This window comes from Apus apus, chromosome 8 (assembly GCF_020740795.1).
Source record: "Apus apus isolate bApuApu2 chromosome 8, bApuApu2.pri.cur, whole genome shotgun sequence".
Classification (NCBI taxonomy): domain Eukaryota; kingdom Metazoa; phylum Chordata; class Aves; order Apodiformes; family Apodidae; genus Apus; species Apus apus.
Window position 1 is genome coordinate 25246905 of NC_067289.1, and position 15012 is coordinate 25261916.

Genomic DNA, 15012 nt, shown 5'->3' on the forward strand with positions numbered 1-15012 from the left:
AGAAGGAACCGACTGCTTACAGACCTGTCTCTGTTGCCATATGCATGTCATTTCACTTGGTATGAATAAAGTATCAGCTGAATTCAGGGGAAGGGAGCTGACCTCTATTGCTCTTTGGTGGAAAACTTTAAAAAATTAATTACAGGCCATCACTGGAGGTGTCACTCTAACTTTCATCTCACTCTGCCTCTCCTGCCCCCATCTCATCCTGGCTCGTGTTTCACGTGCAAAGCCAGAGCTCCCCTGGTGCTGCCAGCTCCAGCCCCTGCAGCACTGGAGTCCCACCACCCCACATTCACCAGATGGTTACCTTGAAACCCAGAAATGTCTTTATTTTTGTTATTTTTACTTTAGAAGGCCTCCTGGGCACTTTTTTTTAGCATTTTGCAGCTTTTCTTCATAGGAATGAAGGACAATTTTTGGGACCTGTTTGAACCTCAGCAGCTGAATTTGTTTATTTTTTGGCTCCAGAAACTGTGACTTTTTGCACTTCACCTGCTGCAAGATTCACAATAGCATCAGAAATTGGTGTCACTTAGAACTCGGGTTCAGCACTGAGGTGCTGTGCTCCTGACTTCTACTCCTCATGCAGCTGCATTGATAGGAATAATGTTATTTTTTCAAAAATAATGTTGTTAATGGCATCAGGACTGGGTTTAGTGTTTAGGATCTGTCTTTAAGGAGAGTGGTTGTAACACTACATGATGTACCCTTGATACAGAAATGACCCATTGTTTTAAAATCCCTGGGAAGGTAAAGACAATACTCTATAAACTGGGAGCACTGGTCTCTGGGTTAGTGCCAACCATCTCACTCTGCATCTTGAAGCTGAGGAGGAAATACTGTTTGAGTGCATTAACAATCCTCACAGGTGGAGTGGATAGGGCCTTCATGGCAAAGGATGACCCTCCCTGGTTGGTCGGGTGATTGTAATCCTATAAAAACCTAACTTGGAGGGACAGGTTGAGGCTGGTGCTGACAATTCTGCTCCCCTTGTGAATGGGGAGACATTGCTGGGGTTGTAAAGGTGCTGTGGGGGGCAACCAAAAAGAGCCTCTGGTTTGGGACATGAATTATGAAGAAGGCTGGAGACACCCACGTCTGGTTAATCGAACAAAAGGGAGAATAAAAGGGTAATCTCTGCGAGAGACACGGTGTCCTGGAAGGGAGGGAATTCATGCGGATGAGATGTCAAAGGCAGTTAATAATTCAGGAGCTGCAGGTAATGGGCTGGCTGTCTTCTCTGGGGCCAGATCAGCTGAGGTGGGTATCACAGGAACAGCTGGGGGGTTCCAAGGAGTTGGGCTTGCTTCTTGGCATTGCTTTGCTTTCTCATTTCCTTGGAGATAGGATCATGGAGTCATCAAGTCATTTTGGTTGAAAAAGACCTTTAAGATCACCGAGTCCATCTGGTAACCCAGCCCTGCCAAGGCCACCACTGCCCCATGTCCCTCAGCACCACATCTCCACGGCTTTGAAACCCCTCCAGGGATGGGGACTGCAACCCTGCCCTGGGCAGCCTGGGCCAGGGCCTGGTGATCCTCTGGGAAAGAAACTGTTCCTGATATCCAATATAAACCTCCCCTGGCGCAACATGAGGCCATTTCCTCTTGTTACCTGGGAGAAGAGACCAACCCCTCTTCACTCCAGTCTCCTCTGAGGCAGTTGCAGAGCCAGCAGCCTCCCTGTCTCAGGGCTGAACACCTCCAGCTCCCTCAGCTGCTCCTCATAGGCCTTGTGCTCCAGACTTCACCAGCTCTGATGCCCTTTTTTGGACACACGAAAGGAGTCAGTGCTGGGAGGGGGAATAGACCCTCCCAAACCCCAGTGCTCCCAGGCACATGACACATCCATCCTTCCCAGTGCTCAGTGTGTTCCCTGTCATTTCCATGAGGCACATGGCTGGGTGGCTCCCCTCCACCTGTCTGCTCCAGGGGGCAGGAGCTGCTGGCAGGAACCAATAGCCCCCATCTGCAAAACGCCTGATGAGCCTGTGCCCACGGGGCTGGGCAAGCAACCAGGAGTGGGGACAGGGGCTGCCCTCGTGGCCACAGAAGCCTGGACCTGGTAATCTTGGGGAGGTCCCCCTTGCTGGACCGGGAGAGGAAAACCAAGGGGATTTCACCAGGGGGGCACCAGCACTGGGGGTTTTCTCTGTACCTTCAACCCAAGCAGTGTCACCCACGAGACTCGCTGGAGCAAGGGATCAGAGGACAATTAATTGTGGCAGACCTGGTCGTTCAGGTCTGAACCCCCCAGGGAGAGGGAGGGGCTGGTTTATCGTGGTGAGCAACAACAAAGAGCTCTGATGACAGCCCAGTCCCTGAGGTCTGGGGGGGGGGGGTTGTTTTAATTTAGTTCTTAAACACGGATTTCTAAGCGGTGACCTGCACGAAAAGCATCTCCTGGTGCTCATTTGCATTTAAAGAAGAGCAATTCAAGCTCTTAAACCTCCGAATTCTGGGTGAAGCGCGGGCTGATGATCCAATATTTACACTAGATTCGTTTTGGTGACTAAGTGGCACTTGAGCTCTGGTCCTAATGAGGGAGCACTGCCATGAGGCCTGGCTGGTTTTGACTGGCTCTAATGATCCGGAGGCGTGGCCACGCTTTAATGATACACTTTAATAATTTATCAATAGAGTTTGTAAGTGCTAATTTGCACTTTTAGGTGCATATTCTCCTTTTGAAGCCATCGTACAACCCCCCATTAATGTTAATAGGAATTGTGCTCACATTAAAAGGAGATGGGACCCCTTAGGTGTTTAACATCTGACTTATCTAGGTCTTAAATTGCATCACTGAATGTCACTTCTTTCATTTCTTAAGATGGCTTTTTGTTGTGCTGTCACCACATGAGTGCAAAGGCGAAGACTACTTCAAACAAGAATCAAAATTGGGAAGTGGTAAGTCAGTGCACCAGCCTTGGCTTCCTAGTCTTGAGTTTGAATCTCATTTCAGAGCAAGGTGAGGTGAGGTTGGCAGCAGATCAGCTCCATTTAGATGTTCCCCACCAGAGGAGGTGGCATAATTCACCACGTGGCCATGTGAGCTACTGAGATGTATGCAGGAGTTTAATTTATGCAGAGGAAAAAGTAGAAGACCAATAGTCAGGAAGACAGATTTCCTCCCCTGGCTAAGTGTTTAGGAGAGACTCTCATCACACCTGGGGGCAACTTTTGCCCCAGCATCAAATGCCAGCAGTATGAGTTGACATCTCATTAATGTGAAATAGGTGAAGGCCTGTATTTATTTCCTGACTTAACAAATCACATAACCAGCAATTAAAATCCTATTTACTTCACGGAAATTAATTGGGTTAAACTACACTTCTCAAGATCAATGCAGCAAGTTTTCACCTCTTAACCCTTTTACTAAGCTCACACCAACTAATAATTAGGATTTTGGAAGGTAAAGTGGGAAAAGGAGAGTTATTTAGGTGCAGGAGCAAGGCAGCCTCCCATGGACACAGGGTCACTTCACGCCCACTGAGTCATGCCCTTTAGGATGCAAACATAAAAATATTGACATCTTGGCAGCAGATTAGCATAGGTCAAGAAAATACTGGCAGCATATTTGGCTCTTGATTAGGGCCACCCCAGAGGCAGGAGAGCATGGCAAGTGCAGGACGCCTCCTTTCAGCTGGAAAAAGCAGGTGGGATGTCTGGTTGTGTTAATTTGGATGTAAGCAATTCTGCAGCAGCCCTGAGAAGATCCAGCAGGTGCTGGGAATAGCTGGGCGAGTGGAGAGGTTCCCAGGTGGGGCCATGAGAGCCCGTGCAACTGGGGGAGCAGACAGAGCGGGGTGGGGGAGTCTCGAGGGTCTCACAGCTTGAGGTTGTCAGCCTTTGTGTCTTGAGCTTTGGGAAGAGCAAGGTGGACAAACGTGTCTTCCACGGGTCAGAGACTCAACGGCTGAGAAGGAAGATCCATTAGCATGGGAAGAGATTTAATTCCACCTAATTTCACAGCAGAGAGTCACCAAGTGGTTGTGTCCCTTCTGGATGGGGCACCACATTTCGTGGCCCTGCGGTGGGTGCTGTCAGTGAGGTTGGCAGCTTCTCTGGCCCAGTCTCCCTTCAAGAGCACGTCGAAAGGAGGGGGAGGTGACAGACCTGGACCTGCAGACGGGACGGGCTGGTCAGTACTGGTGTCACAGAGCACCCAGCTCTCCCGGGGCTCTGGGGAGGGGGTTGCGGGGCTGGTTGGCTGCTGAGCAGCTCTGGCGGTGGAGCAGGCTAGTTTTGTGTAACACGGGTGCTTGGTATTCATCTGCATAACTTTCCACGCTCCCCTCCGCCCGGGCTGGGAAACCCGAGGAACGCCTTCCATGCTAATCGCGGGGGAGCCGGAGCGCGGGGGCTGCGCTGCCTGATGAATGATGCATCCCGCCCCGCCGGGGAGCTCAGCCCTACCCTGCCTTGCTGAAACCCATTAGGAAGAACAAACATCGTATTTATCCGACAAGCTGCAAACCCCCTCGTTTGCGTGGCTGGCCGGGAGGGGGCTCCGGCCGCTCCACCGGGCTCCCGCACCAGCCTGAGAGGCAAGGGAACAAGCGGAGACATGTTTTTTAAAGGAATCGACGCTGGGAAGGAGAGAGCAGAGCTTCTAAGGAGCGGAGCCCGTTTCATCTCGGCTCCCGGCCCCGGCAGGACCCACCGACCCGCGGGTTCGGCAGCGCCTTTGTAGGTGCCACTGGAGAACGGGGCTCCCTGTGAAGGCGGAGCTGCGAGGAACCGGGCAGTTCCCGGCCCCTGCTCAGGGACGAGCACTTCAAAGCCTTCCGAAGCTGCACCCGAGTGTCCCCCGCACCCCCAGCCCGGCCCGGGCTCCTGCTTCAGCAGAGGAGCTGGTTCTGGGCAGGCTCGGCAGCCTGCGGGAGCGCCCGGATAATCCTTTCCCTGTCTTCTTCCTATCTAAATGAACAAAAGAAAACAAAACGGGAACTTCTTCTTTTTCTCTCTCTCCCCCCCCCCCCCCCCCCCCCCCCGGCAATATATTTAAAGCAATCAGCTCTTTCTGCCCAGTGGAAGCTGCAGCACATCCCGGGGGCCGCTCCTGCCTGCTGAGGGAAGGTCCGTGCTGGGGGATTCAGGGGTTTGGGAGCAGGCAGGTTGGGCAGGGGGTGACAGACCCTCACAGGAGCTGCCCCAGCCCGTGGCTGGTCCCTGGGCAAGGGGCACCTCCCACAGTACCCAATGCTGCCTGCTCCACAGGGGACCAGGCACTGCTCCCAGGTTCCCCCCAGTCACCTACCAGCACCAAACCTCGCCTGATTCTCTAATATATTTAAAATAAAAAGAATTAAAAGAAATTATATACAAAGTTTATTAAGGTGAAAATTTAAGCGGGTGTTTGCTGTTGGAGCTTCCTTTGGGGAGCTCACAGGAGCCTCCAAGTGCCTGTGCCTCCTGTGAACCTGCTCATCCCCACCCTCCCTGATTTATCTCCTTCCTAGTGACTCCAAAATGTCCAACACTTGCCTAAGGAGAAAGCTTTTCTTGCTCTAATTAACTCTCAGGGAGACACAGCCAGGGGTTGGGGACACTTCTGCAGCACGGGCTGTGGGTGCTGGCTGGAAGCTGCCCAGGAGATGCTCCAGTCCTTGGTCCAATATTTATAATGGGAGAAAGAAAGGAGTTCTGCTGAACCCCAGTGGAGGAGACTTTGCACCAAACTGCCTGAAGAAAGAGAATTTTGCTAGAAAATTTGCTATTCATTAACATTTTTGTTGCTGTTCCTTAAGTCTTGCATGAATGGATATATGATGTTGGTGAGTAAAGAGCATTTAATATCCTTTAAAGAAGTTACACAAGAGACAATAATCACCCTAAGCTCTTGAGAAGAAGACAGCAGTGCTGGGGCTCCTGGGCTCTGTTTTCCTGCAAGGACAAGTGCAGCAAAGGTGCCACATCCTTCAAGCACCTTTATTTCCCCCCATTCCATGTCAGAGCCCTGAAAAATATTTACACAAAGGTTTCAGAAATGGAAAAGACTTTAGCAAATGGTTAAAGGCTCCTGAAGCTTGACTGAAATAATCCCCTGTCCTTGGCAGCCTGGGAAGGCTCCGTGGGGATAGAATGAAGAGGGAGCAGGAAAACTCCTTCCTGGATAGTGGGAGTGTCCTGTCACTGAGGTGGGGTCCCCATGCACTATGTATTAATAATAATCACTAATATTGAACCTCACTCACTGCCTGTGGCTTGTGGAGATTTGACACGGGGTAAGAAAATAATGGGTAAAATAAATAGTGTGAGAGACTGATCAGCATCACTGGGCAGGGGAAAAGAAAAACTCCTGCAAAGCCTGAGCCCCTGGCAGGACAGGTGGGGTTGGTTCTGTTGGCACAGACTGGATTCCTTTTCTTTTTCTTTGCTTTTAATCAAGACTCTTGGGCTTCTTTCCCCAGGCCAGGAGCCCTTGCTGGGGGGGCTGCAGCATCCCCTGTGTCCCATGGCTGGTGTCCCACCAGGATTCCAGGCTCAGGGTGGTGGAGGCTGGAGATGGGCTTGGGGCTGGTGTTGGGAGCTGCTCAGTCTTCAGTGGCACCACCTGCCTAATGCAGGCGGATTTAATTCACTCCTGACTGATCCCATAATTACAAAATTTGTTTAAAGCTGTTATATTATCTCCTTTTTTTGACACAATATGGCACAATTTTGTTATAGTATTGAAAACCAAGTAAGACAACTGCAGTTGGTAGCATTTCAAAGAAATACCCCTCTAAGGTGAAATCAATCCTGTTTCAAGTCTATTCCCTCGCTTTATGATTGAGGCTCTAGGGGTGCATTTTGCTGAAGAAAAAAAAACAAAAACAAAAACAAAACAATCCTGCCTTTTTGATTTTTCAGAACTTCTTTAGATTAATATGCAGCTGCCATTGCCAGCTGCAAATCCAGACCCTCTTTCATGTGCCTCCTCTCTCCCCACAGGGGCTGTGGCTGGTGCCTGTCCCTGCTGGGTGGGCAGCACCAGGCAGGGCCACCCCGGCCCCCCTCACCTCCAGCCCCAGCTCTTCCCCCCTTGTTCAGCCTCTCCACCCATTTTCAACCCAGGCTTGAGGTGAGACCCTGCAAGGATGTAAAGAGAGTTTTTGGTCTCTTGTGTTTTCCCTCCCTGCGCCGTTTGAAAAGTTGTTTGACTTGCAGATCATGTCAGAGAAACTTTCCAAATGGGTATTTTCGAGTAAATAGATGCTGAGAAAGTAAGTGAAATTTAAATATTTGTACCAATATTTAACCACTTATTCTTCTGGTGGCATCAGCCGGTGTGCCTGGGAGCACCTCCCATTGTTTTAGGCTGGGAGCTGCCCACCTGGCTGCAGTGATGGCAGGGATGGAAAGCAAGCAGACCTCTGATGTGGAGCTGTGTGCTCTCCTCCAGCTGCTCCAGCCAGCACCAGCAACTCTTCTCCAGCTGCTTCTTAGAATGTTCTGGGTTGGAAAGAACCTTAAAGCTCACCTAGTCCCAACCCCCTGCCATGGGCAGGGACACCTCCCACCAGCCCAGGCTGCTCCAAGCCCCATCCAACCTGCCCTTCAACACTGCCAGGGATGGGGCAGCCACAGCTTCCCTGGGCAACCTGGGCCAGGGTCTCACCATCCTCACAGCACAGAATTTCTTCCTAATGTCCAATCTAAATCCAGCACTGACAACCCCTCTCCAGCTGCCCATCAGTGGGATGCCCACCAGAGCCTGCAGGCAGCTCATGTCCATGGTGCACAGGCCCTCCTGCAGCAGCACCCACCACTGGTGAGCAATTGACAGGGGTACAAACACTGTGGAGGATGATTTTTCAGAAAGGAGCTAGCTCTTTACCAAAGGAATTTCCAAAACTCCTCCTCCATGTGTTTTATTGACTGTGGTCTTGTTATTTTAAGTGATTTATGATGAATTTGGGCTGATGCTCCTCTTGCAGCAATGCTTTCTAAAGATCTAGTAATGACTCTGAAGACAAGCCTGGTTGGTTGTGCTGTGGATGGCAGCAGGTGGCCGTGGTGGGGTGAACATGAGCTGTGGCCCCTTTCCTAGGGCTGAAGGATGTGTGTCACAGCACAGCACAGCTTTCAGTAAAAAACCTGCCATTTCCAGTAAATGCACATTTGGAGTGCTCCTGCGGTGGGTACCAGTGTAAAGGCTTCCCTGGGGGAGCACTGGGAGGATGCTGGTTGGGAGCTCACCAGCCAGGGGTTGTGCAGCTGTTGTGCTGGGCATGAAGTCCCTGGGGGTTACTTTGCATCACCAACAAGGAGGAGATGTGTTCCCACCCAGGGGAGCCCCATGCCCCAGCCACGAAAGGACATTGTTTGCCCAAGTTTCTCTAGGAAAGATCAGGCATCCTAATCACTGTCTACAGGGTACCCTGGAACACCATTCCCATTTGTTTCATACAATAGATACTGTGTCATTTAATTAATTTAGACTGCAGGGGAATGCTCAGCGTTCACTAACAGCTCTTCCTTTGGGACTGTAGATGACAAGCCCTCCTTCTGCACAGCAGCCAGAGCTGGAGGGCTCCTGGAGAGGGGGCTTGCACACAGAGGGAAGCTGCCCCCTTGCTTCCTCTCAAAGCCATCATGAATTGATAAAACTGATCTAAAGCATCTGGTGGCCATGAAAGCACCAGCACAGTGTGGCACATGTGACTGACCCACAGAAGAAATGTTGATAATTTGAGGAACCACATTCAGCCACAGCCATGGGATTGAGGAGACCAGCCCAACCAACAGCAGAACCAGTGCCAGCAGTAACAGGTTCTTTTCCTAATACTTGCATTTTTTAGGGGTTTTTGTGGTGTTTTTTTTGTTCTTAAGCAGAGTATGACAGGCAAGTACAACAGTACACCTCTAATGATGATGTTTGTGGTGCGTGGAGCACCACACCAGCCGTTGCCTTTTAGCATTCCTGTCCCTGCAGAATCCATTTCTGTATTATGGAGATTTCTGCAGAGACCTTAGGCCATGAGTATTGACCAGCCCTCACCTCTCACAGCTTCTCATTGACCCGGAGAACAATACAGGCTTTTTTGAACATAAAAGCATCATTGACAACCCCTATATTACTCCACGAGGTTGTTTACCCATGTGCTAGAGGAGACTTTTAAACTTGCTGCTAATTAGAGGTACGTTGCTGGGGCCAAGGCTTCAGCTGGAGCCACCACAGCTTCTTGTTCATCTTTTCCATGGGAGGTGATCTCTAAATCACAATCGTGGTGTGTCTTACACCTCACTCTTAGTCTCACATTTATAGCTCTGTGCATTTACTGCAAGTGCTATTTTTGGCACACATTAGGTGGACTATTTTCATCAGAAGCAGCAGAGCTCCTCACCCCAAACCAATTCTTCTTCAGGGGGGAGATGATGTGTGCTGCAGGACTGGGTTAGCTTCCATGATGCTCCTCAGTAAATTAGCTGTGGAGAAGCCTTTCATGGCAGCCTCTGGCAGCTGGAGCATTGAAATACAACCACACAGCTTTCACTGGCTGCAATAAAAAGTTCTCAGCTGTATTACCGGGTTCAATAAAAGTGGTTTGCCTCTCACATGTATTATAGTTCATTTCATATTTCGTGATATAGCAATAGCTTAAGTTGGGCATTGAGGTCAAGGACAGACATCAATCCGCTTAGGCAAATGCTGCTATTAATTAGAGGTGGGCTTGCAGTGCAGTGCCTGGGGTGGGACACCTCAGACACCCCCAAAGAACTGGCACTGGCAGTGATTGTTCTGGTGACTCAGCTGACGAGGAGCCCCCAAGCCCACAACAGACCAAGGACAACCACCTTGAGGACAACCTCAAGGATAATACCTTCTGGCTCAGCACCCTCACTCCACTTCCCATCAATCCTCTTCCCACACCTTTTTTCTTCTCTCCTCTTTAAGGCTCTTGCCTGGCCAATTCCTTTCAAGTGAAGACTTCACAAAGTTTCAGGGGCCAGACTTTTCCCCATCCCTTCTCTCCTGCTCCCCCCAGTCCCACAGAGGGTCCCCATGGCCCCACCAGGAAAAGCACGAGGACATTATCCACCAGGAGACAGGGCGAAGCATCCACATCTGTGCAGGGAGAGAATGCAATAAATAACAAATGAGATTTGATTATAGAACATAATATTACTCCCAATGTAAAAATGGATTAGGCTGCATGCAACAATAAATCATAACATTTCACCAGCACGGGGCCAGTTCTGAGCAGCAACACCTGCAGCTCAGCCTGAGCTTTCCAGCTGTCAGGGTTACCTGGAGCCCAAGCTTCATCTCCAGCACATCAGGTGAAAAACTGGTTACTATGAAGGTACCTGCACGCAGTTGGAAGGCATCTCCAGTCCATGGCAAAGCCAAGATGGCAGGTGGGCACACGTGTCTGTTCCCCCCTAAATGGGGACATGGCATCCACAGCTGGAGCACTTCTTACTGGGAAGTGCTGCCTGGTTTCTAAGCACCTGCTTCGCATTTTGGCCAAACCAGGTGGACAGAATCGTTTTGTTAATGGCAAAGTTAGAAAAAAACCCGACATGGAGAGAGCTTGAAAAGCCAGGAGCTGTCAGCAGCACCAGCACCATGTCAGAGGCAGAACTTCAGCTGGGCTCTTGGTTCTGGGAGTTTAGCTCCTGACTGACACCCCAGGAGGTGAGCTGGGGGGTTTGTTCTGAGGGGCTGTGCTGCAGGGTCCCTGCTGAGGCCGGGGGCTGCAGCCCTTGGCCCCCCCGGGTTCCTGCGGGGTTTCACTGCTCGCAGCACTGGAACAGCAACTGCTCCATCTGGTGGGAACGGCTCTGTCGGGGCTGGAGCTGCATCGGGGAGGTTTAGATTAGGTATTAGGAGCAATTTTTTCATGGAAAAGGTTGTCAGGCCCTGGCCCAGGCTGCCCAGGGCAGGGGTGGAGTCCCCATTGCTGGGGGGATTTCATGTAGATGTGGTCCTGAGGGACATGGGTTAGTGGTGGCCTTGGCAGGGCTGGGTTATGGGTTGGACTTGGTGATCTGAAAGGTCTTTTCCAGCCCCAGCAGTTGGATGACTGCACAATCCTGCAGGACAGGCAGCCATGGCCCGGCTGCAGCCTCTGCCACTGCACAACCATTGCCCCATCCCAGCTCCAGGGCCCTCAGCTGATGCTGTGGGGCTGGACAAGGCAAATGTGCTTGTTGATAGAGGACTTGTGTGAAAGAGGAGCCAAGGGTGAAGCATTTGCCCAGCAGTCCTGCTCATCCGTTACCAAGGGGAAATGAAAGCTTCTGAGTGGAGAGGGCTGCAGCAGCCTAGGACTTGTAGGAAGCTTCCAGCTTTCATACCTTAAAATACAGACACAGAAATGCAGAAAAAAACCCTCCATATTCAGCATTTAAACTTCCCTTCCATAGGAGCTTTTGCTTGCTTGCAGCCCAGGGAGAGTGCTGAGGGATGAGGCTGTGCTGCAGGACCCAGCTCCAGGTCACCCAGCCTGGATGTGCCCAACATCTCAAGACTTCTGCTTTTGTCCAGGGCCAACTCAAACCAGCCTGTGCTACAAACGGGGTGAAAACACCCAGATGTGGGATGGGAGGGGTGGGTTTCTGTGCTATCCAACACACCTGGGAAGCTGTGGGGAAACACACCAACAAGCAGAGGTGCTGGAAGAGGAGGGGAAGAAACGCTTGCTGGGTAAGTGTGGGACTTTTGTGTCTCAGTGACTTGGCCCAAGTGCAACTGGCAGTCCCTGTTCAGAACTTTGGGCATTTCTCTGCTGGGAATGCTCTCCTCAACTATTTCCTTCATCCACAAGCTGCAAGTGTGGATACATCAGCACTGAAGCCTGCTGAGTGCCTAGACATAGGCAATGTCATTCCCAAAAGCAGGTGACCACCAGGCTGCCCCTGGCTCCCTCAGCACAGGGGGACATGAGGCTTTTTTTCCAACTTTGATTTACTGGCAATAGTTGGGAAAGAAGCAGACAAGAAATGAAAACCAAATCTTTCCATTACAGTTTACTTAATTAAAAAAAAATAATAAAAATGTAGGGAGGTCAGACATCATAAAATGCCCATCTTCCCAGGATCATACAGTCACCTGTGCCAGACCAGTAAACAACTTCAAAAAGTCCTTTTTGAAAGCCCTAAGGTTTTGCTTATGCTATGGTCCCAGCAAGTAGTTTAAGCAGCTCCATATGTTCACCTTGGTCTTAAGAACTGAGTCGCTTCACACACAAGTCACCTCCCTTAAGATGAGAAAGTCCAGGCTGCTGCTGAAGAGAATGCACTGAGGTTGCACAGAGAAGCACACGCTCGTTCCCCAGTGAGAGCCATTCCCTCCAGGCATGCTAAGACCTTCAGCTGAGCAATGGCTTGGGCTCCAAGCAGGAGCAGGTGCAAAGCCTGTGGCCCATTAGCAAGTCAGCTTCTTGCTTCCTGAGCTCCACAACCTGTCCTCCCAGAAGACATGAAGATAAAATGTGCTGCTACAAGTGCTGATTTGGAGGCATGTGGTGCTCATGAAGAACAGTCTCTGGTATCTGCCTGAACCTCCACGTGGCAGCCAGAAGTTCCAGGGGGCAGGAGGGGCACTGCTGTGGAGCCAAACCAGCTCTTCTGCCAGAGTCAAACCAGCTCTTCCTATTTCTCAGTGGATAGCTTCATCTATTTTAATGATTATCAGTCCTGATGTTGAGTGCAATCGCCTTGTCTGATACAATTGGTAGGATCTAAAAGTCAACTTGATTTTAATGGTTTGTCATTAGGAGGATTTTTTAGTCGGATTAAACAGGTCTCAATTCCTCCACAGCCATCATCTAAGAGCTGTTTGGGGCACATTAGGGCAGCCCCCTCACCATGCTATGAATCAATGGCCTCTCTCCAGACCATATATTCTCAGCAGCATCGAGCAAGCAGCCACATGGATGGACCCAGAGCTACTACAACTATTAATATTCATGACCCATCCCTACCATGATTAAAATTCCCTTAGAAAGCACCACAGCAGTGGTTGGATTTACCCGTCCTGGTGGTGACGGGGCCCATTTAACCCCCCTGAAGCTGAAAAGCAGCTTGTTTTTCTTGTCTTTTTGGCAGAGCTGTAAACAACTCCCCTCTCAATGGTCTTGCACCAAAATCTTTGTGGGAGCATCTTTGTTGCTTCCACAAGTTGTTGCAGACCTTGAGAGCCAGTTAGTAGGAAATGGAAGGAATGAGACCCTGGAGCAGCCAACAGCTTTTGCTCCAGGCTTCTTCCTAGATGAACCAACTTTGCTTCAGACTAGCAATACATGTTTTGTCAGTGGGAGTCTAGAAAAAACTTCAATCCAAGAGACAGTCAGACGTGGTCAATCAAGTACATCTTTTTCTTATTGAAAGAAGTGATCAAAACCACTGTGTAACAGCCAGGAGAAGCTCCATTCCTGGAAGAGTCTTCTGGGAGTGATGGAGAACCATGTTAGCTAAATTATTGTATTAATATGTTTAAAAATAAAGCCCTGCAGACATTTTAGATGTTCCCTTAGTTAATGAGATTTCCATGATAGCTAACAAAAAATAAAATTAGAAAACAATGCTGTTAATCTTGGATTACATGCAGCACGAGGGAAGAATTAGCAGCATAAAGGGAGAAGATTAAGACACTTTGCTTTCCAGCAGAGGAGCTGTGGTGGAAACTACATGCTGGGTTTTCCTCTCTGAGATGAACAGTGAGATCTGCCCTTTAGTCTCTGACCTGGGATCTCTGGGCATGACTTTACCTTCTCCTTCTGCCACAGCAGGGTCTGGCTCAGAGAAAATACTAAAGAGCTGAGCAGAGGGATGACAAAGACGTGACATCCCACCAGGAAGCAGCAAGGACAACTGGATGTATTTGATCAGGTCTTGCAGTCAAAGAGCTAGTTGGAAATAACATTTCCTCAAGTATAATATTCACTTAACCCCCATACCAAGTATTACATATATAGGAACTCTCAATAAATATAATTGCTTCACATTTAAAATTATTTGCCATTGAAAGTCTCAAATTTAATGACAGTAACTTTACATACCCCACATTAGGCTGTTCTAACAAACAGTAGGAAAGGGGGATAAAAAGCCATCCCAAAACAGGACTACTTATAGCAATAAAAGGGAAAACAATCTTTGAAGAAGTGATGTAAGAACAAATTCTAACTGCATTAAAAAGTAACAAGTCATGGTTTCAATCACCAGCCAGGCAAGAGTTTGATAAGCTCATGTGTACAGCATATAAATCTGCGAGTATGACAAATTGCATTTGAATTTATGTCCTGAAAAGGTTAACTTCTAATACCCTCTGCTGGCTTCAGAAATCAGGGGAAACATGTTCAGCCTAAATGCACCTTGAGACTAATAAAGTAACTGACTTCAGGGGGCAGGCCTTGCATAAACGGATATTCAATACACGTACTCACTTAAATATCAACAAGAAGTTTCTTCTTTGAGATGATTTTATTCAAGTTTTCCTCAAACACAACACAGTATAGCAAGAAGTTCACAGCTGCAAGGTACAGTCTCCTTAGCTTCTCTTTATTATTTTTTTAGGACTTATCTAAGCCAGAAGCTTGCAAAGAAAATCCACGTTGTAGATGGAAATTACAGGGGGTGTAGGATGACACACAGTAATTGTATTCCTTGGAACACAGAGATGCTGATGCATAAATGCTTTAACTCTTCCAGCTGACATGCAGAGTGATGCTCTGTGAGGAGCTGCACACGAGGCTCCCACCAACTTACACCAGGATTCTGCTTTTGCACAAATATAGGATCCTCTGCACTGAAGTTACTTAATTAGTAACTTAATTAGTTCTTTCTTCTGACAAAACTAAAATGGAGTATGCATCACAAAGGCCAAACTTACAAAGAATGCAGCTGGACTGGGCAGCCTATAACTCCAGGCTGGGCTCAGGGCATGTGGTTAATCCCACCCACTACCAGCCACGCTCTGTTAACTACAGGTACATGTCCATCTAAAAGTAGTCATCCCATCACACGCCCTGTATCATGATGTCAAATCAACATTTCTACAGCACCTCTTGCTGACTCCATA